Genomic DNA, 15,700 nt, shown 5'->3' with positions numbered 1-15,700 from the left:
AGTTCCTTGCTGTGTGGGGCTCTCCACAGGGTAGCTTACAACATGGCAGTTTGCTTCCCTCAGAGTCAGCAGATTCAAGGAGTGCCCAGGACAAGCCTTTTATAACCTAACATTGGAGCTAACATCCTGTTACTTCTGCCTTATTCTGCAAGTCAATAAGGCAGCCTAGGAAAAACTACCCACTGGGAATAAAAAATGGTGCAGCCATTGTGGAAAACAGAATGGAGGTTCTTCAAAAAATCAAAAGTAGAATTACTATACGATCCAGCAAGTCTCCTTCTGGGTATATACACAAAAGAATTGAAAGCAGGGACTCAAACACATATCTATAACCCATGTTCAGGTAGCATTATTTACAATAGCCAAAAGGTATGAACAACCCAAATGTCCATCAATGAATGAATGGATAAACAAAATGTGTTATATAGATATAACATATATATATATATAAATTATGAATAATATGAATGTTATTCAGCTTTAAAAAGGAATGAAATTCTGATACATGCTACAACATGGATGAACCTTGAGGACATTATGCCAAGTAAAATAAGCCAGTTACAAAAGGACAAATATTGTGTGATTCCATTTAGAATCATACAGAGAGTATGTATATTATGTACCAGGAATTATGTATATTAGTATGTATGTATATAAGTACCAGGAAGAGTCATAAGGACAGCAAGAAAGTAGAGCGGTGGTAACCAGGGGCTGGAGAAGAGGCAGGGGATGGGGAGTTAGTGTTTAATGGGTACAGTTTCAGTGGGGGATGATGAGAACATTCTGAAGATGGATCGTGTGATGCTTGCACAACAAGGTGAATGTATTTAATGCCACTCAACTGAACACTTAAAAAGGAGGAAGCGGGAAGGACTGGGAGTTTAGGGCTGGTAAATGCAAACTATCACATTTAGAGTAGATAAGCAATAAAGTCCTATCATACAGCACAGGGAATTAATATCCAATCTCTTGGGATAGAACATGATGGAAGATAGTATGAGAAAAGGAGAAAGAGAGAGAGAGAGTGTGTGTGTGTGTGTGTGTGTGTGTGACTGGGTCACTATGGTGCACAGCAGAAATTGATATAATACTGTAAATCAACTATAATAGAAAATAAGTGGACATATGGAAAAATGGTTAAAATGGTCAGTTTTATGTTATTTTACCACATTTTTTAACTGATAGGAAAAAAGTCAGCCCACACTCAAGAGAAGGCATAAACATATGAACACGAGGTCATGAATATCAGAAAACAGCTCTAACTAATGTTAATGTGAATGTTAGGTTTACATTCTCAGTGTGGACAGTATGCCCCCAACCAGGTGAAAGTGGATTCTTGGTGAGAGGAAAAAAAATCTTACTAATTTTTAAATGTATAAAGCACAGATATACACACAACAAATAAGCAAATAGTCTATCTGTATTATCAACATTTCATGGAAAATCTATTAGGAAAAAATGTTTCCAAATGCTCCTTTAGGGAGGGCCATAATAACATTGGGTTAAGGCATAAAGCTGGCCTCTTCTGGTCACAACTTTGTGAGGTGGGGTTGAGGGAAACCAAAATCAATGATGAAAATCCCTTGTATTGATCTTACTCCATAGAATTTACCAAGGGCTCTTGTGTATGGCAGGTGTTCTTAGCTCTAGATCTGAGGACTTTTAAGTGACAGTGGATGGGCTTTGGGTGGATAAATCTGTGATTTTCCTGAATTGTAGGCACAATCAAGGCACCCCTATATGATGAGCAGTGAAGCATTGTCATTAAATCACTGAGTTGGTGTCAGATGACCTGGGTTCAGATTCTGGCTTGCTGCTTACCGTGTGATTTGGACAAGTTACTTAACCCTCTCTGAGTTAGTAACAAATCATCGGTTTGCTACGATTTTTTTTTTTTTCTTTTTAGGGCCACACCCGAGGCATATGGAGGTTCCCAGGCTAGGAGTAGAATCAGAGCTGCAGCTGCTGGCCTATATCACAGCCACAGCAATGCAGAGATCCAAGCTACGTCTGTGACCTACACCACAGCTCACGGCAACACCAGATCCTCAACCCACTGAGTGAGGCCAGGGATGGAACCCGAAACCTCATGGTTCCTAGTCGGATTCATTTCCGCTGCACCACGACAGGAACTCCTACGATGGCTAAATAAATAAAGCTTCTAAAACATGGCTAGAATATAGTGTTTAAGTATTTAGCAAATGTTAGCTATTATTACTGTGCATGCTAGTATTTCTGAGAGGAGATTTCAGAAATTCTGAGAGGGAGGGAATCTTGGAAATGCAAGAGCTATTCTCGTCAGAAACCCATGGGCTAATGTACAACCCTCACCCTGCTTGTCCACATCCAAAAAACTACTGTGTTCTGTCCATTCAGTTACTATAGCTACTATTTCAGCCCAGTCACTCACTGTTTCACTCCTGGACAATTTCAACAGCCTTCCCACCCCACAGTGTTCCACTCCTCCCACCTTGCCTTCTTTCAATCATCTGGAATAATTTTTATTTTATTTTATTTTATTTTATTTTATTTATTTTTTAAAAACCTTTAACGTCCTAGCCAATCTCTTCCCTATTGAGAATTCTTCAGTGGCTCACCACAACTTTTAGAATAAAGACCAAACTCCTTCGCATGACAGTCATGACCCAGCCCCACCCAAATCTCCTGGCTTATGGCGGGTCACTCCTGGCTTCATATACTACACTGGAGCCACTCTGCACCTACTCCTCTCCAGCCAGCGTGCCTTTGCAGATGCTCTTCTCTGTCTAGAATCCCCTGTCTCTCTAGCAGCAGGTCTCAAGCTCAAAGCATTGCCTGATATCGTCTTCCAGACAGACTTATGTGCTTTCTCAATACTTCCTTCGAATTCCCTCTCTCTCTCTCTCTTTTTTTTTTTTTTTTTTTTTTTTGTCTTTTTAGGGCAACACTCATGGCATATGGAGGTTCCCAGGCCAGGGATGGAATCAGAGCTGCAGCTGCCGGCCTATGCCACAGCCACAGCACCTCGGGATCCGAGCCAACTCTGCGACCTACACCACAGCTCACAGCAATGCCAGATCCTTAACCCACTGAGCAAGGCCAGGGATCAAACCCACATCTTCATGGATACTAGTCGGGTTTGTTAACCTCTGAGCCATGATGGGAATGCCTCCCCTTGAATTTTAAAACAATCTTTTCATTATTTTTGTGGTCTTTTTTGTTTGTCTCCCAAGAAGACTGTGAGCACCTTAAAGACAGGTATCAAGTAGCTTCATTTCATCCTCGGTATCAAGTTCAGTGCTAGCACTTAGTATATGCTCAATAAATATGTGTCCTATAGTGAATGAGTGAATAAATCAAAGAATGGATAAAGTTTAATTATTTGTCCAAACTTACCTATAAGAAAGTGGAACAGCTGAATCCAGAATTCAGTGAATTCAGATTCTTTTGGATCATAAGGTACAACAAAACCTTGAGTCAGCAAAGTTTTATCAGAAAGAAGAGTAGGCCCCAAACCTGAAAGTCCAAGGGGTAGAGTTCAGCCCAGGTACAGCTGGGTCCAGGGGCTCAATGACAGCAGCAGCATTCTGTCCCTCTCTCTCCACTCTCAGCTCTATTTCCTTCCAAGCTCTTCAGTCTTCCATATGCTTGTCCACTACAAATGGCCTCTATCAGCCACAGGCTTAGTTCATCCTCAAAACTCCATGATTCTTGGAAAAACAAAATAATTCTTCTCCTCACCACCACGGATTGAATTACAGATCTCTCTTGACATATGATGGAGTTACATCCTGATAAACCTGCTATAAGTTGAAAATATTGTAAGCCGAAATGCATTTACTACAGCTACCCTACTGAATATCATAGCTTAGCCTAGCCTGCCGTAAACATGCTCAGAACACTTCCCATGCAGCTGGGCAAAAATCATTGTACACAAAGCCATTTGATAATGAAGCGTTGACTCTCTCATTTAATCCACTGAATACATGAAAAACAGAATAATTGTCTAGGCACAGGATGGTTGTAAGTATATCTGGTTGTTTACCATACTGATTGTGTGCTGAGTGGGAGCTTTAGTTCGATGCTGCTGCCCAGCATCACCAGAGAGTACTGGCCCACATATCACTAGCCCAGGAAAAGGTCAAATTTAAAAATCTGGAGAATGGTTTCTACTGAGTTTGTATCACTTTAGCACCATCATATGGTTGGAAAATCATCCTAAGCCCTAAGCCTATAAGTCGGGGAGCATCTATATTTGGAAGGGCTCTGCTTGGGTCTTGTGTCTTCCTACTCCCACCCCAGGAGTAAGGAGATGGGGTGTCATGGTTGGCCAAGCCTGAATCACTAGTCTACCCTTGTGGCCTCTGTCTGATGAGAAGCTCTATGTGTAGATGATGTGGGTGGTTTTCTAGGGGTGATACTGAGCCTCATCCTGATCCCTGCTGCCCTGCCATCCCTGACCCTCTTATCTCCTGTCAATAGCCCCTCATCTTGGGGGAATATCTCTTCTCTTGGCACCTTGGACAGTTCATATCTCCTCCCCCTTCCTCTCACCCTGCTGCCTGCCAGGGAAACCTGGGGATCTCTCACTTCCTCTTTGACACTCTCAGATGGCTGCAGGGAACTGGGCTGGGGTAGAGAATGCCTACTTTTCTTCCTGTACTCATCATCCATGGCCCCTTCTCTCTCTACCATCACAGGCTACTCCAGCAAGCTTCTACACTTCAGAAATCTCCAGGCAAGAAGCCCTTGGGTGCACGCCTGCTCCCAATACAGAGCTGCCACTAAGTACACACTGTGCCTTATGCAGACCATAAAAGGGGACCCCATCTGAGCAGACAAATAACCAAAGTTTCTCTCTCCCATTGCTCCTCAGCCCCTTCAGCTAGGCATCCTAATCTGGGGAAAATTCTCTGTTCTGTATTGCAGCTCTCCCAAATTCCGGGAAACACATACCCAGTTCTCCCAAAAGTCCCCTGACCCATGGCAGCTCAGGATTTGCCCACTGCCTGCAGTTCCTCAAGCATCCAGAGAGGGAGCCAGTCTCCACTTTTGCATGCACCTCCCCCAGCCCCCCACTCAGTGATTTTCATGGTGCTTCACTTTCCCTCGATTTACTAGGACAGTGGTTCTCACAGTGTGGTCTGTGGACTCCTGGGTGGTCTTCAAGGTGCTTTCAGGGGATCCACAAGGTCAGAATTGTTCTAATTCTAAAATGTTGTTTGCCTTTTCACTGTGTTGCCCTAATAGTACAAAAATAAGTGGTGTGTAAAACTGCTGACCCATTAGCATGAATTAGGTAGACTAGCATCCAACTGAATGTTCTATTTGTCATCGGATTTCTCACCACCAAGTCTCAGCAGTAGAGAAAAATTCCAGTTTCACTTAAGTGTCTTGATGAAGCAGTAAAATTTAATCTCAGTCCCTGAGTATATGTCTTTATAATAATATTCTGTGTGGCAAACTTGCAAGTACATACAAAGCACTTCTACCACATGCTGAATGTGATGGTTGAGTTAGCCTATATGGTTGAGTTAGCCAAATATGATTGCAACTGAGTTATAGGCTAAACTGGCCTCTTCTTTCATGGAACACACTTTTTTTACTTGAAAGAAAGACTGATATAAAAACTACTGCTCTCCTGACTTAGGCACTTGGCAACTATTCTCCTGAAAATGTACAAAGACAGCCTGTCATTTCCAGAAAAAATAACTGACAATATTTGTTGCCAGTGATAAAATCTGAGTTTTCAAGCATAAAGTGGAATTTTGTGGGAGTTCTTGTTGTGACTCAGCAGAAACAAACCTGACTAGTATCCATGAGGATGCAGGTTCGATCCCTGCCTGGCCTTGCTCAGTGGGTTAAGGATCTGCTGGTGTTGTGGCGGCTGTAGGTCAGATTTGACCCCTAGCTTGAGAATTTCCATAGGCCGCAAATACAGCCCTAAAAAGCAAAAAAAATAAAATAAAATTCAAAACTTGCATCTGAAACCATGAACCTAGTTAAGAATCAACTAATAATAACTTCTTGTACTTAAAGAAATTTCTGATGTCACTGTGGGTGATGATAACATATGTGATTTTTAACTAGTATAATGTAACATTTTAATTTGAGAGGTCTACATAACTCAGTGAACAAATATTTCCAAATGACCAATCAATGAATGATGTTACCAAACAATGGGTAAAAGATCCATTCCAAGTACCACATAGACCAATGGACTAAAAATTTTTAATTGAAATGTAATGTCATATAACATATTTCTTTCAGCCGTACAGCATAACAATTTGATCTATGTATATATTATGAAATGGTCATCACAATATGTCTAGTTACCATCCATCACCACACTTAGTTTCAAAATTATTTTCCTTGTGAAGACATCTACTCTCTTAGCGACTTTGGAATATATGTATTTACTAAGTGATTACCACAGTGTTTAGTTAACATTCATTACCACACACAGTTAATTTTTTTCTTGTGATGAGAACTGTTAAGATCTATTCCCTTAGCAACTTTCCAATATACAATGCATTATTGTTAACTATGCTGTCACATTTATATCCCAAGGACTTCTTTGTCTTAAAAAGAGAAGTTTGTGTCTTTTGACTACTTTTACCCATTTCACTCTGTGGTTTTTTTCCCCCATTATAGCAGGTTTACAGTGTCTGTTAATTTTCTACTATACAGCAAAGTGACCCAGTCACACATACATGTATATATTCTTTTTCTCACATTATCCTCCATCGTGCTCCATCATAAGTGACTAGATATAGTTCCCTGTGCTATACAGCAGGATCCCATTGCTTATCCATTCCAAAGGCAATAGTTTGTCTCTATTAATCCCAGATTCCCAGTTCATCCCACTCCCTCCCCCTCCCCCTTGGCAACCACAAGTCTGTACTCCAAGTCCATGAGTTTCTTTTCTGTAGAAAGGTTCATTTGTCCCATATATTAGATTCCAGATATATGTGATATCATATGGTATTTGTCTTTCTCTTTCTGACTTACTTTACTTAGTATGAGAGTCTCTAGTTCCATCCATGTTGCTGCAAATGGCATCATTTTGTTCTTTTTTATGGCTGAGTAGTATTCCATTATGCGTATATATGCTATCTTCTTAATCCATTCATTTGCTGATGGACATTTAGTTTGTTTCCATGTCTTGACTATTGTGAATAGTGCTTCAACACTTAGTGGTTTTTAACATAACGAAGTACAAAAAAGATTGACGTGGTTCCAGATTCCACTTAAGAAATGACCACTTGTTGAGTTTTGGTATAATATCAAAGAAAAATATCCACTGTCATATAAAAAGCTATGAAATATTACTTTTTTCCAGCTAATACCTGTGTGAGGCCAGATTTCCTTCACATTCTTTAATCAAAGAAACACAGTTCAGGAGCTCCCATGGTGGTGCAACTGGATTGGCAGCATCATGGGTGCACTGGACTTGGGCTTGAGCCCAGGCCCAGCGCAGTGGGTTAAGGATCCAGTGTTGCTGCAGTTACAGCTCAGTTCATGGCATAGCTTGGATCTGATCCCTGGCCCAGGACCTCCATATGCCACAGTGGTGGTGGGGGGGAGGGGGCAAAAAAAAGAAAAAAAAAAAGAAACGTAGCAACAGATTGAATGCAGAAGCACATATATGAACCCAGGTTTTTTTTTTTTTTTTGGTAAGATTATTTTTTCTATTATAGTTGATTTATAATATTCTGTCAGTTTCTGCTGTACAGCAAAATGACCTAGTCACACATGCGCGCGCACACACACACACACACACACACATACACACATATTCTTTTTCTTATATTATCTTCCATCATGTTCCATTATAAGTGACTAGATATAGTTCCCTGTGCTATACAGCAAGATCCCATTGCTTATCCATTCCAAAGGCAATAGTTTGTCTCTATTAATCCCAGATTCCCAGTTCATCCCACTCCCTCCCCCTCCCCCTTGGCAACCACAAGTCTGTACTCCAAGTCCATGAGTTTGTTTCTCTTTTGTAGAAAGGTCCATTTGTGCCATATATTAGATTCCAGATATAAGTGATACCATATGGTATTTGTCTTTTTCTTTCTGACTTACTTTACTTAGTATGAGAGTCTCTAGTTTCATCCATGTTGCTGCAAATGGCATCATTTTGTTCTTTTTTATGGCTGAGTAGTATTCCATTATGTGTATATATGCTATCTTCTTAATCCATTCATCTGTTGATGGACATTGAGTTTGTTTCCATGTCTTGGCTATTGCAAATAGTGCTGCAATGATTATATGGGTGCATGTATATTTTTCAGTGAAATTTTTGTCTGGGTATATGTAGGATTGCTGGGTCATATGTTAGTTTTATATTTAGTTTTCTGCGGCACCTCCATGCTATTTTCCAAAGTAGTTGTACCAGTTTATATTCCCACCAACAGTGCAAGAGGGTTTGCTTTTTTCCACACCGTCTCCGGCAGTCATTATTTATTGACTTGTTAATGATGGCCATTCTGACTGGTGTGAGGTGGTACCTCATCATAGTTTTGATTTGCATTTCTCTAGTAATTAGTGATGTTGAGCATTTTTTCATGTGCCCATTGGCCATCTGTATATCTTCTTTGGAGAAATGTCTATTCAGTTCTCCTGCCCATTTTTCAATTTTTTTTTCAACTTTTTTTTTTTTTGGACTGTTGAGTTATATAAGTTTGTTGTATATTTTAGAGATTAAGCCCTGTCAGTTGCATCATTTGAAACTATTTTCTCCCATTCTGTAGGTTGTCTTTTTGTTGTTGTTGTTGTTGTTTTTTCATGGTTTTCTTTGCTGTGCAAAAGCTTGTACATTTAATTAGGTCCTGTTTTTTTATTTTTGTTTTTAAGTTTGTATTTTGTTTTATTTTTGTGTTTATTTATTTTGCCCCAGTTGTTTTCTATTAAACTAAATATTAAAGGGATTTTCAAAAATCTGAGACAATGCTACTCTTCTCATTGATTTTTTTGTAAAATAGTTATTTTTCAATAATGTTATTTGTTAACTGTTTTTTTTAAGTGAATAAGTATATAATTTTAAATTTCCTAGTTTTAATTGCTACTACTATGAATAGTCATAGAATTTACATAAGGAAAACTCCTTAAGGTCATCAATAATTTTTAAGGGCATAAAGGAGCCTTGAGTCTAAAAAAACTGATAACCTCTGTGCTAGGAGATGAGGAAGCACTCCTCCCATCCACTATGGAAGAAAAATTCTCTGACACCAAATGCAATAGGACCCTCTAGGCCTGTGACCAACTAACTGACTGGCTGTCTCACAACTCCTCTCTTCTTGATACAGAACCAGTCCTTCTGCAGCTCCTATGAAGTCCTGGGTGGATAACTGGCCCAGTTATTTGTGGCTCTATTTAGAAGACTGGGTATGTAGAACCTTTGTTCAATCTTAGCTCTCAATTCCAGAAACTAAGAAGCTTCCCCCTTAATATCCTACTAAATAATCTTTAATAATTGGACAGTATATATTGTTGTTGTTCCTTTGTGGGAGAATAATTATTCTGCTGTAGTAGAGATTCGCTCTCATTTTAAAATACTCATTACCATTTTGGCATGACAATAAAGAGAAGTCAGAAGATAGGGTGGTGTCTTGAAAGGAGTATGGGCTTTAATTTAGAATCCTAACCTCGCCATTCACAAAGTAACTGTGGCAAATTACTTAACCTCTCTAACTTTATTTTCTCATTTGTAAAATTAGGATAAAAATACCTGCCTTTCAGCTTGCTTAGAGAGAATGTACATAAATCATCTGACACATAATAGCCAATCAAAGGAACTGTCATTATCATCATTATTATCCCAGTACAAGAGTTGAGAAAGAGGGTCTGTTGGAATCCCCCAAGACAAGCAGCATAAATCCTTTTTGGTGCCTTTGCTAAGTTCTTAGTGGCCTCTTATTTACTTTCTCACCAGAAAATCAGAGTTGCTCTCTGAACCCTGGGGAGGCGCAGATCGATTGGATAAGATGAATATCTGTCATCCTCTTCCACATTGTATCTTGACAAAAAAAAAAAGAATTGTTTCACCCTGATTGAAAGGTCATTCTCCCTAAGTGCCTTCTTACCTCTAATTCCCCCCAAAGGCAGACACCTTTCTCTGGGCTTCTCCCAAATTCTAGGCCTCCATGTAGGCTGGAATGAACCCCCAAACCACCCCTGGATACAATTTTGGGCCAAAACAGTGGAGCGAATGAACAGCTGGGTGAATTTTATGGGGTAAGATTTGCTAAAGAAAGAGTTACGTGAAGCTGCAGAGAATGTTCCCTTGAGTATTTTTTGGTTTTCTTAGATAAGGGCTCCGGGAGGGAATTTTTATGGAATGATGCGTGGAAATGGCATGCTTCCTCATGCTCTAAAATGGAAGCCTTGGGTCCCTTTCAGAGCTGAGGGAGGCAGATTAATGAGTTGAGGGAAGTGGCTGCTGCCTCCTGGCAGCTGGTTCAATTACCTCTCCCGCTCACGCTGTGCTCTGGGCCTTGGAACACAAGCTTGATGGAATTCTGACCTTGCTGGAGGACTTTGTTCCTTCACGGAGGCTGCCTACTTCTACCCTTGACCATGTCCTTTACTTCTCACAGATGGGTTTGCTGGAACCATGGGTGTGAGGGAATTGTCCAGTGAGTTTCTTTTTAAAAACAAGGGAAGTGAATGAGATCCTGAGGCTGTTACCGCATGAGATGCTCCAGGAAGAAAAATTATATCCATTTGGGGAAAGGATCTTAGTGACATTTTATTCTAATGAAGCATTTCAGTGGGAGCCATGGCTTGTCCAAAGAGCTTGGTCAGAAATCATTTGATTGCAAGTGACAGAAACCCACTCAGACTAACTCAAGTAAAACGTGGCTTTATGGGAAGGCATTAGGTACACCTCATGAAATCTAAAGACAGAAAGAAGAACTGAGAATCAAGAAGTTTATAGTTCTATAGCTAAGTGTAGATTTATTTATTTATTTGTTTTTTTAGGGCCATACCCATGGCATATGGAGGTTCCTAAGTTAGTGGTAGAATCGGAGCTGTAGCTTGACAAAAAAAGGACTGTTTCACCCTGATTGAAAGGTCATTCTCCCTAAGTGCCTTCTTCTTGACTCTAATTCCCCCCAAAGGCAGACACCTTTGGGATGTGGGATCTGAGCCACATCTGCTACCTTACACCACAGATCACGGCAACGCCGGATCCTTCACCTACTGACAGAGGCCAGGGACAGAACCTGTGTCCTCACGGATGCTGGTCAGATTTGTTTCCCCTGAGCCACAATGGGAACTACCTAAGTGTAGTTTTCTAACTTAAGTTGCCTGGCTTCTCTCTCTTATCATCTGTTCTCTTCTCTGTAAAGCGGGGGAAATAAAAGTACTTACATTTTAGAGTTGTGGTGAGGTTTAAATGAGTAGATACCCATGAATCATGTGGAGTAATACCTGACACATATTAAGCTCTTAATATATGTTAGGTATTGAGGAGTTCCATAAGAGTTATCTTGTTCCGGACAAGCCTCCCACCAAAGACAATGGGAAAAGCTGGATGAAAATTTCAAAAATCATTCCATAGATATTGAAAAACTACCATGGATGAGAGGCCCTTAAGAGCCTAAGATCTCAGAAGGAAGGGAAACAAAGAATAAGGAGGCTGACATTCTGTGCTGCTTTTCCTCCGGGGCATTTGCTAGTTGACAAGCATTACCTAAGATACTGAGAAGCTACACAGGAAAGACTGACAGGTGAAAAGCTGAGCATCACTTCTGGCAATTTTAATGGGGGGGAGAGAAGACAAAAGTGGAGTTTAGGGCCTACCAAGGTGGAGGAATCATTGTGTTTACTTTACTCACTCCGCTAGAGCTCCCCAGGGTTCTAATCCAGAAAAGGATGAGCTATAAATACATCAACCCTTGTAAAGGCCGAAGCCTGGTTCTGAATCTGTTCAATCACCAATTTAATTAACGTGGGCCATGCTGGCTTTACTTAGCGTCTTGCCAGAAACAAAAATCATCCTATTCAGAGGAAGATAACACCATCCAGAGCCATAGATATCTCGTATTCAATCCAAAATTACCAGACTTACCTGGAGGCAAGAGAAAATGTCCAAAAACCATGAAGAAAAGAAACTCAGACATTATAAAGAAACCAACAGGAAATAAAAATACTGGAGTTAATATAGACACTAAAACTGCTATAAATGATGTATTCAAGAAATTAAACAATGACATAGAGCTTAACAAGCACCCTTCTTACCAGCCTCAATCCCAGTTCTTGACTATTTACATGGCTTTGTGGGGTTTGCCTATGTAAGCCTACCTCATTTTGTAGTCTGGCCTAACACAATTCAAGTGCTTCTTGAATGTGTGTCTCCTGGTTATAGTCCTCAGTTTGACTTGAATAAAACTCTCTGCCGTTCTCGTTATAGCTTTTTATTGATTTTTGCATTGGCAAAAGTACAGAAAAAAACAAGAACACTGCTCAGCTTTTTTGTTACCAAAAGAGAAAAATTACACAGTTCATTTCCCTCGTACTTATAGAGCTAAAAAATCCTGAGCTAAATATTAGTAACTCAAATCCAGCAACATATTAAAAGGAGAAGATATCACATCCAAATGAGATTTACTCCAGGAATGCAAAGCGGATTTAACATTATAAAGTAATCAATGTAATTCACAGTATTCACAGAATAAAGGGGAAAAAAATCATATGAGCATCAAATAATTAGAGAGGAAGTCTTTGCTAAAACATCCAGGAGCACATCAACATTTTTTATGGACTGAAGAAGACACAGTTTCTAATATATTAATAAAAAAATGACACAAAATGATCAGCAAAATGCAAAAGGCACAGAAGTGAAAGTTTATTTGGTGTGAGAAGAGAAATCCCAACAAATTACAAATTGTAAAAAACTGACAAATCCCATAAGCATTATAAATCCTGAAAAAATAAAAAATTACTTTATGACTTAATTATCTGACATAACTCTATAATATTTTTCCTTACATTTTTTGGCTGAATAAACTTTTGGTCACTCCTTTTCATAAGTATTTTTGCCATACTTTCTATGGAGAGAATAAAAAGATAATCTGATTTTTTTCTAGAATGATTTATTTTTAAAATGTTACTTATTTAGAAAAATAGATTTAATCTTTACAACTTATTATTGCCAATGAAATGTAAATGTTTAGGATTTTTGTCAATTTGGCAGAAAAATGATCAAATTTCTTCCATATGTGAGCTCTAAAATTTCAGGGCATATAAATTTTTCTTGTGTAGTGGATATTTTTAAGTACTCTTTGAATTGATGACATTTATTAATCAATGGGGGTATTCTTGGAAGTCATTCCTACAGTAGGACAGCAAGCAATAACTTAACTATTCACAGACATGACTGAAAACCACATAAACCCATCCCATTAAACACAAACTAAGTGTAGTCCAAACTCAGTTTCTCTCTTCCCTACGTCTCCCCAAAGGCTCATGGCCACTTCAATGCTACCTGACATAAAGGGAAGTATAATGGAAGTAAGCTTGGGTGGAAAAACACAGTGATCTTAGCTGATTGTTACATCTTCTTCACAGCGAGCATAACACATCTTCATGGAAACACATCACGAGGGCCTCTCCTAGAGCCTCGAAGAGGGCCCTTGGAAGGGAGGTACCCTGAAGCTGAAGCCACATTAGCTTTCCTATATGTCTGTCTCTGTACAGCCATTCACGTTAAAAATTCATAGCAGGAGTTCCCATCGTGGCACAGTAGAAACGAATCTGACTAGGAACCATGAGGTTGCAGGTTCGATTCCTGGCCTGGCTCAGTGGGTTCAGGGTCCGGCGTTGCTGTGAGCTGTGGTGCAGGTCGCAGACGCGGCTCGGATCCTGCATTGCTGTGGCCCTGGTGTAGGCTGGCGGCTGCAGCTCCGAGTCAACCCCTAGCCTGGGAATCTCCACGTGCCATGGGTGCGGCCCTAAAAAGCAATAAATAAATAAATAAATAAATAAATATTCATGGAAAATCAAGGATAGAAGATGAATTAGCCAACTATTGCTAAATAGTGAGCAACCACAAAATAGTAGAGATGTAAAACAATAAGCACTTACTTCTCGCTCATATATTGGAGGGTTGACTGGGGCAGCTGTGATCCAACTTGCGGGTCCATGGGTTGACTGCGTTGTCTCGGCGCCTCTTGTCACATTCTGTGGCTCAGGCTCCCCAGGGTATGTTCCTGTGGTGATGCAAGAGTACAGGAGGACTGCACGAGCACATCTCAGGTTTCTGTGACACAGTCACGAATATCCCACTTGTCAAGGCTCCCACATGGCTAATCCCAAATTCAAAAAGTGGGAACCCACTCTGCCCTCTTTGAGGCAATGGCAATTGTATGGAGGTACCATCCTACCATAGGAAGTAGACAATTGGGACCAGGTATCACGAAAGTCAACATCCTTAACTGAAAAAAGTACCTGCCCCAAACTCTCTGCCAACATCCTACTTAAGGTCGAAATATTCGAAGTTTTCTCCTTGAGATCAGGAAGTGAAACAAGGATGTTCTTGATCACCACTCCTGTTCAACACACACAGTAAGTCTAGTGAAAAAGAAAAAAAAAAATCTAAGAATCGGGAATAAAATGGTTATGATACACAAATGACAAAATTATGAACACAGACAATCTGAAAGAATCTACAGAAACCTCTTAGAATTAACAAATGAATTAGCAATTTCGGTGAATGTAATACATGTAATATAATGACTATAATATATAATATAATGTAAATTGTACTTCTATGTACTATTGTAAAAAAATTTTTAATTGCCTTTTACCAGATCCCCTTGTGGCTCAGCAGGTTAAGAACCGGACACGGACACAGTGTCCATGAGGATGCAGTTTGATCCCTAGCCTTGCTCGGTGGGTTAAGAATCTGGTGTTGCTGCACACCGTGGTGCAGGTTGCAGACGCGGCTCACATCCTGTGAGCCTGTAGCTGTAGCCTTGATTTGATCCCTAGCCCAGGAATTTGCATACGCCACAGGAGCAGCTATAAAAAGAAAAAAAAATTACTTTTTCAAATTCTACTTACAATGGAACTGAAATATATTAAATACTGGAGGATAAATAAAATGAAAGAGGTTAAGACTTCTACACTATAAAATACAAATTATTATTGAAAGAAAGTAAAGAATGCCCCAATAGAGGGATATTCTCTTTTCGTGAATTGGAAAACTCATTATTACAAAAATGTCAGTCCTCCGAAAATTGGTCTATAGGGTCGATGCAATTCCAATTAAAATCTCAGCAGAGTTTTTTTTTTTAATCATTTTAATTTTTTCCATTACAGTTGGTTTCAGCAGGGTGGTTTTTTTTTTTTTTTTTTTTTAAATCTTCTGGAATTTGACAAGCTGATTCTAAAATTTATGTGGGAATGGGAATTCCCGTTGTGGCTCAGCAGTAATGAACCCGACTAGTATCCATGAGGATATGGGTTTGATCCCTGGCATCACTCAGTGGGTTGAGGATCTGGCGTTGCAGTGAGCTGGGGTGTAGGTCACAGATGTGGCTTGGATCCCACATTGCTGTGGCTGTGGCATAGGCCGGCAGCTGCAGTTCCGATTTGACCCCTAGCCTGGGAACTTACATATGCCACAGATGTGGCCCTAAAATGCAATTAATTAATTAATTAATTAATTAAAATTTATGTGGGCATGTAAAGTGCTCAGCATAGCAAG

The 15,700-nt window shown here is 39.9% G+C and overlaps 1 long non-coding RNA gene across 1 annotated transcript in view; it reads left to right on the top strand.

Moving 5' to 3' along the window:
* Positions 1 to 15,700, top strand: part of LOC102157760 (uncharacterized) — a 185,178-nt gene that overhangs the window by 141,241 nt on the left and 28,237 nt on the right. The window contains exon 4 of the long non-coding RNA XR_014803142.1: positions 9,294 to 9,372. This is a non-coding gene — a long non-coding RNA (uncharacterized LOC102157760). The remainder of the gene's footprint in view (positions 1 to 9,293; positions 9,373 to 15,700) is intronic.

The sequence above is a fragment of the Sus scrofa genome, chromosome 5 (assembly GCF_054392235.1).
Source record: "Sus scrofa isolate SSC_HxYL_T2T_F1_AM1 chromosome 5, Sscrofa_HxYL_maternal_Yorkshire_Landrace_v2.0, whole genome shotgun sequence".
Taxonomy (NCBI): Eukaryota; Metazoa; Chordata; class Mammalia; order Artiodactyla; family Suidae; genus Sus; species Sus scrofa.
Note: the sequence above shows the minus strand (reverse complement) of the source record. Positions and strands in the feature narration are given on the sequence as shown.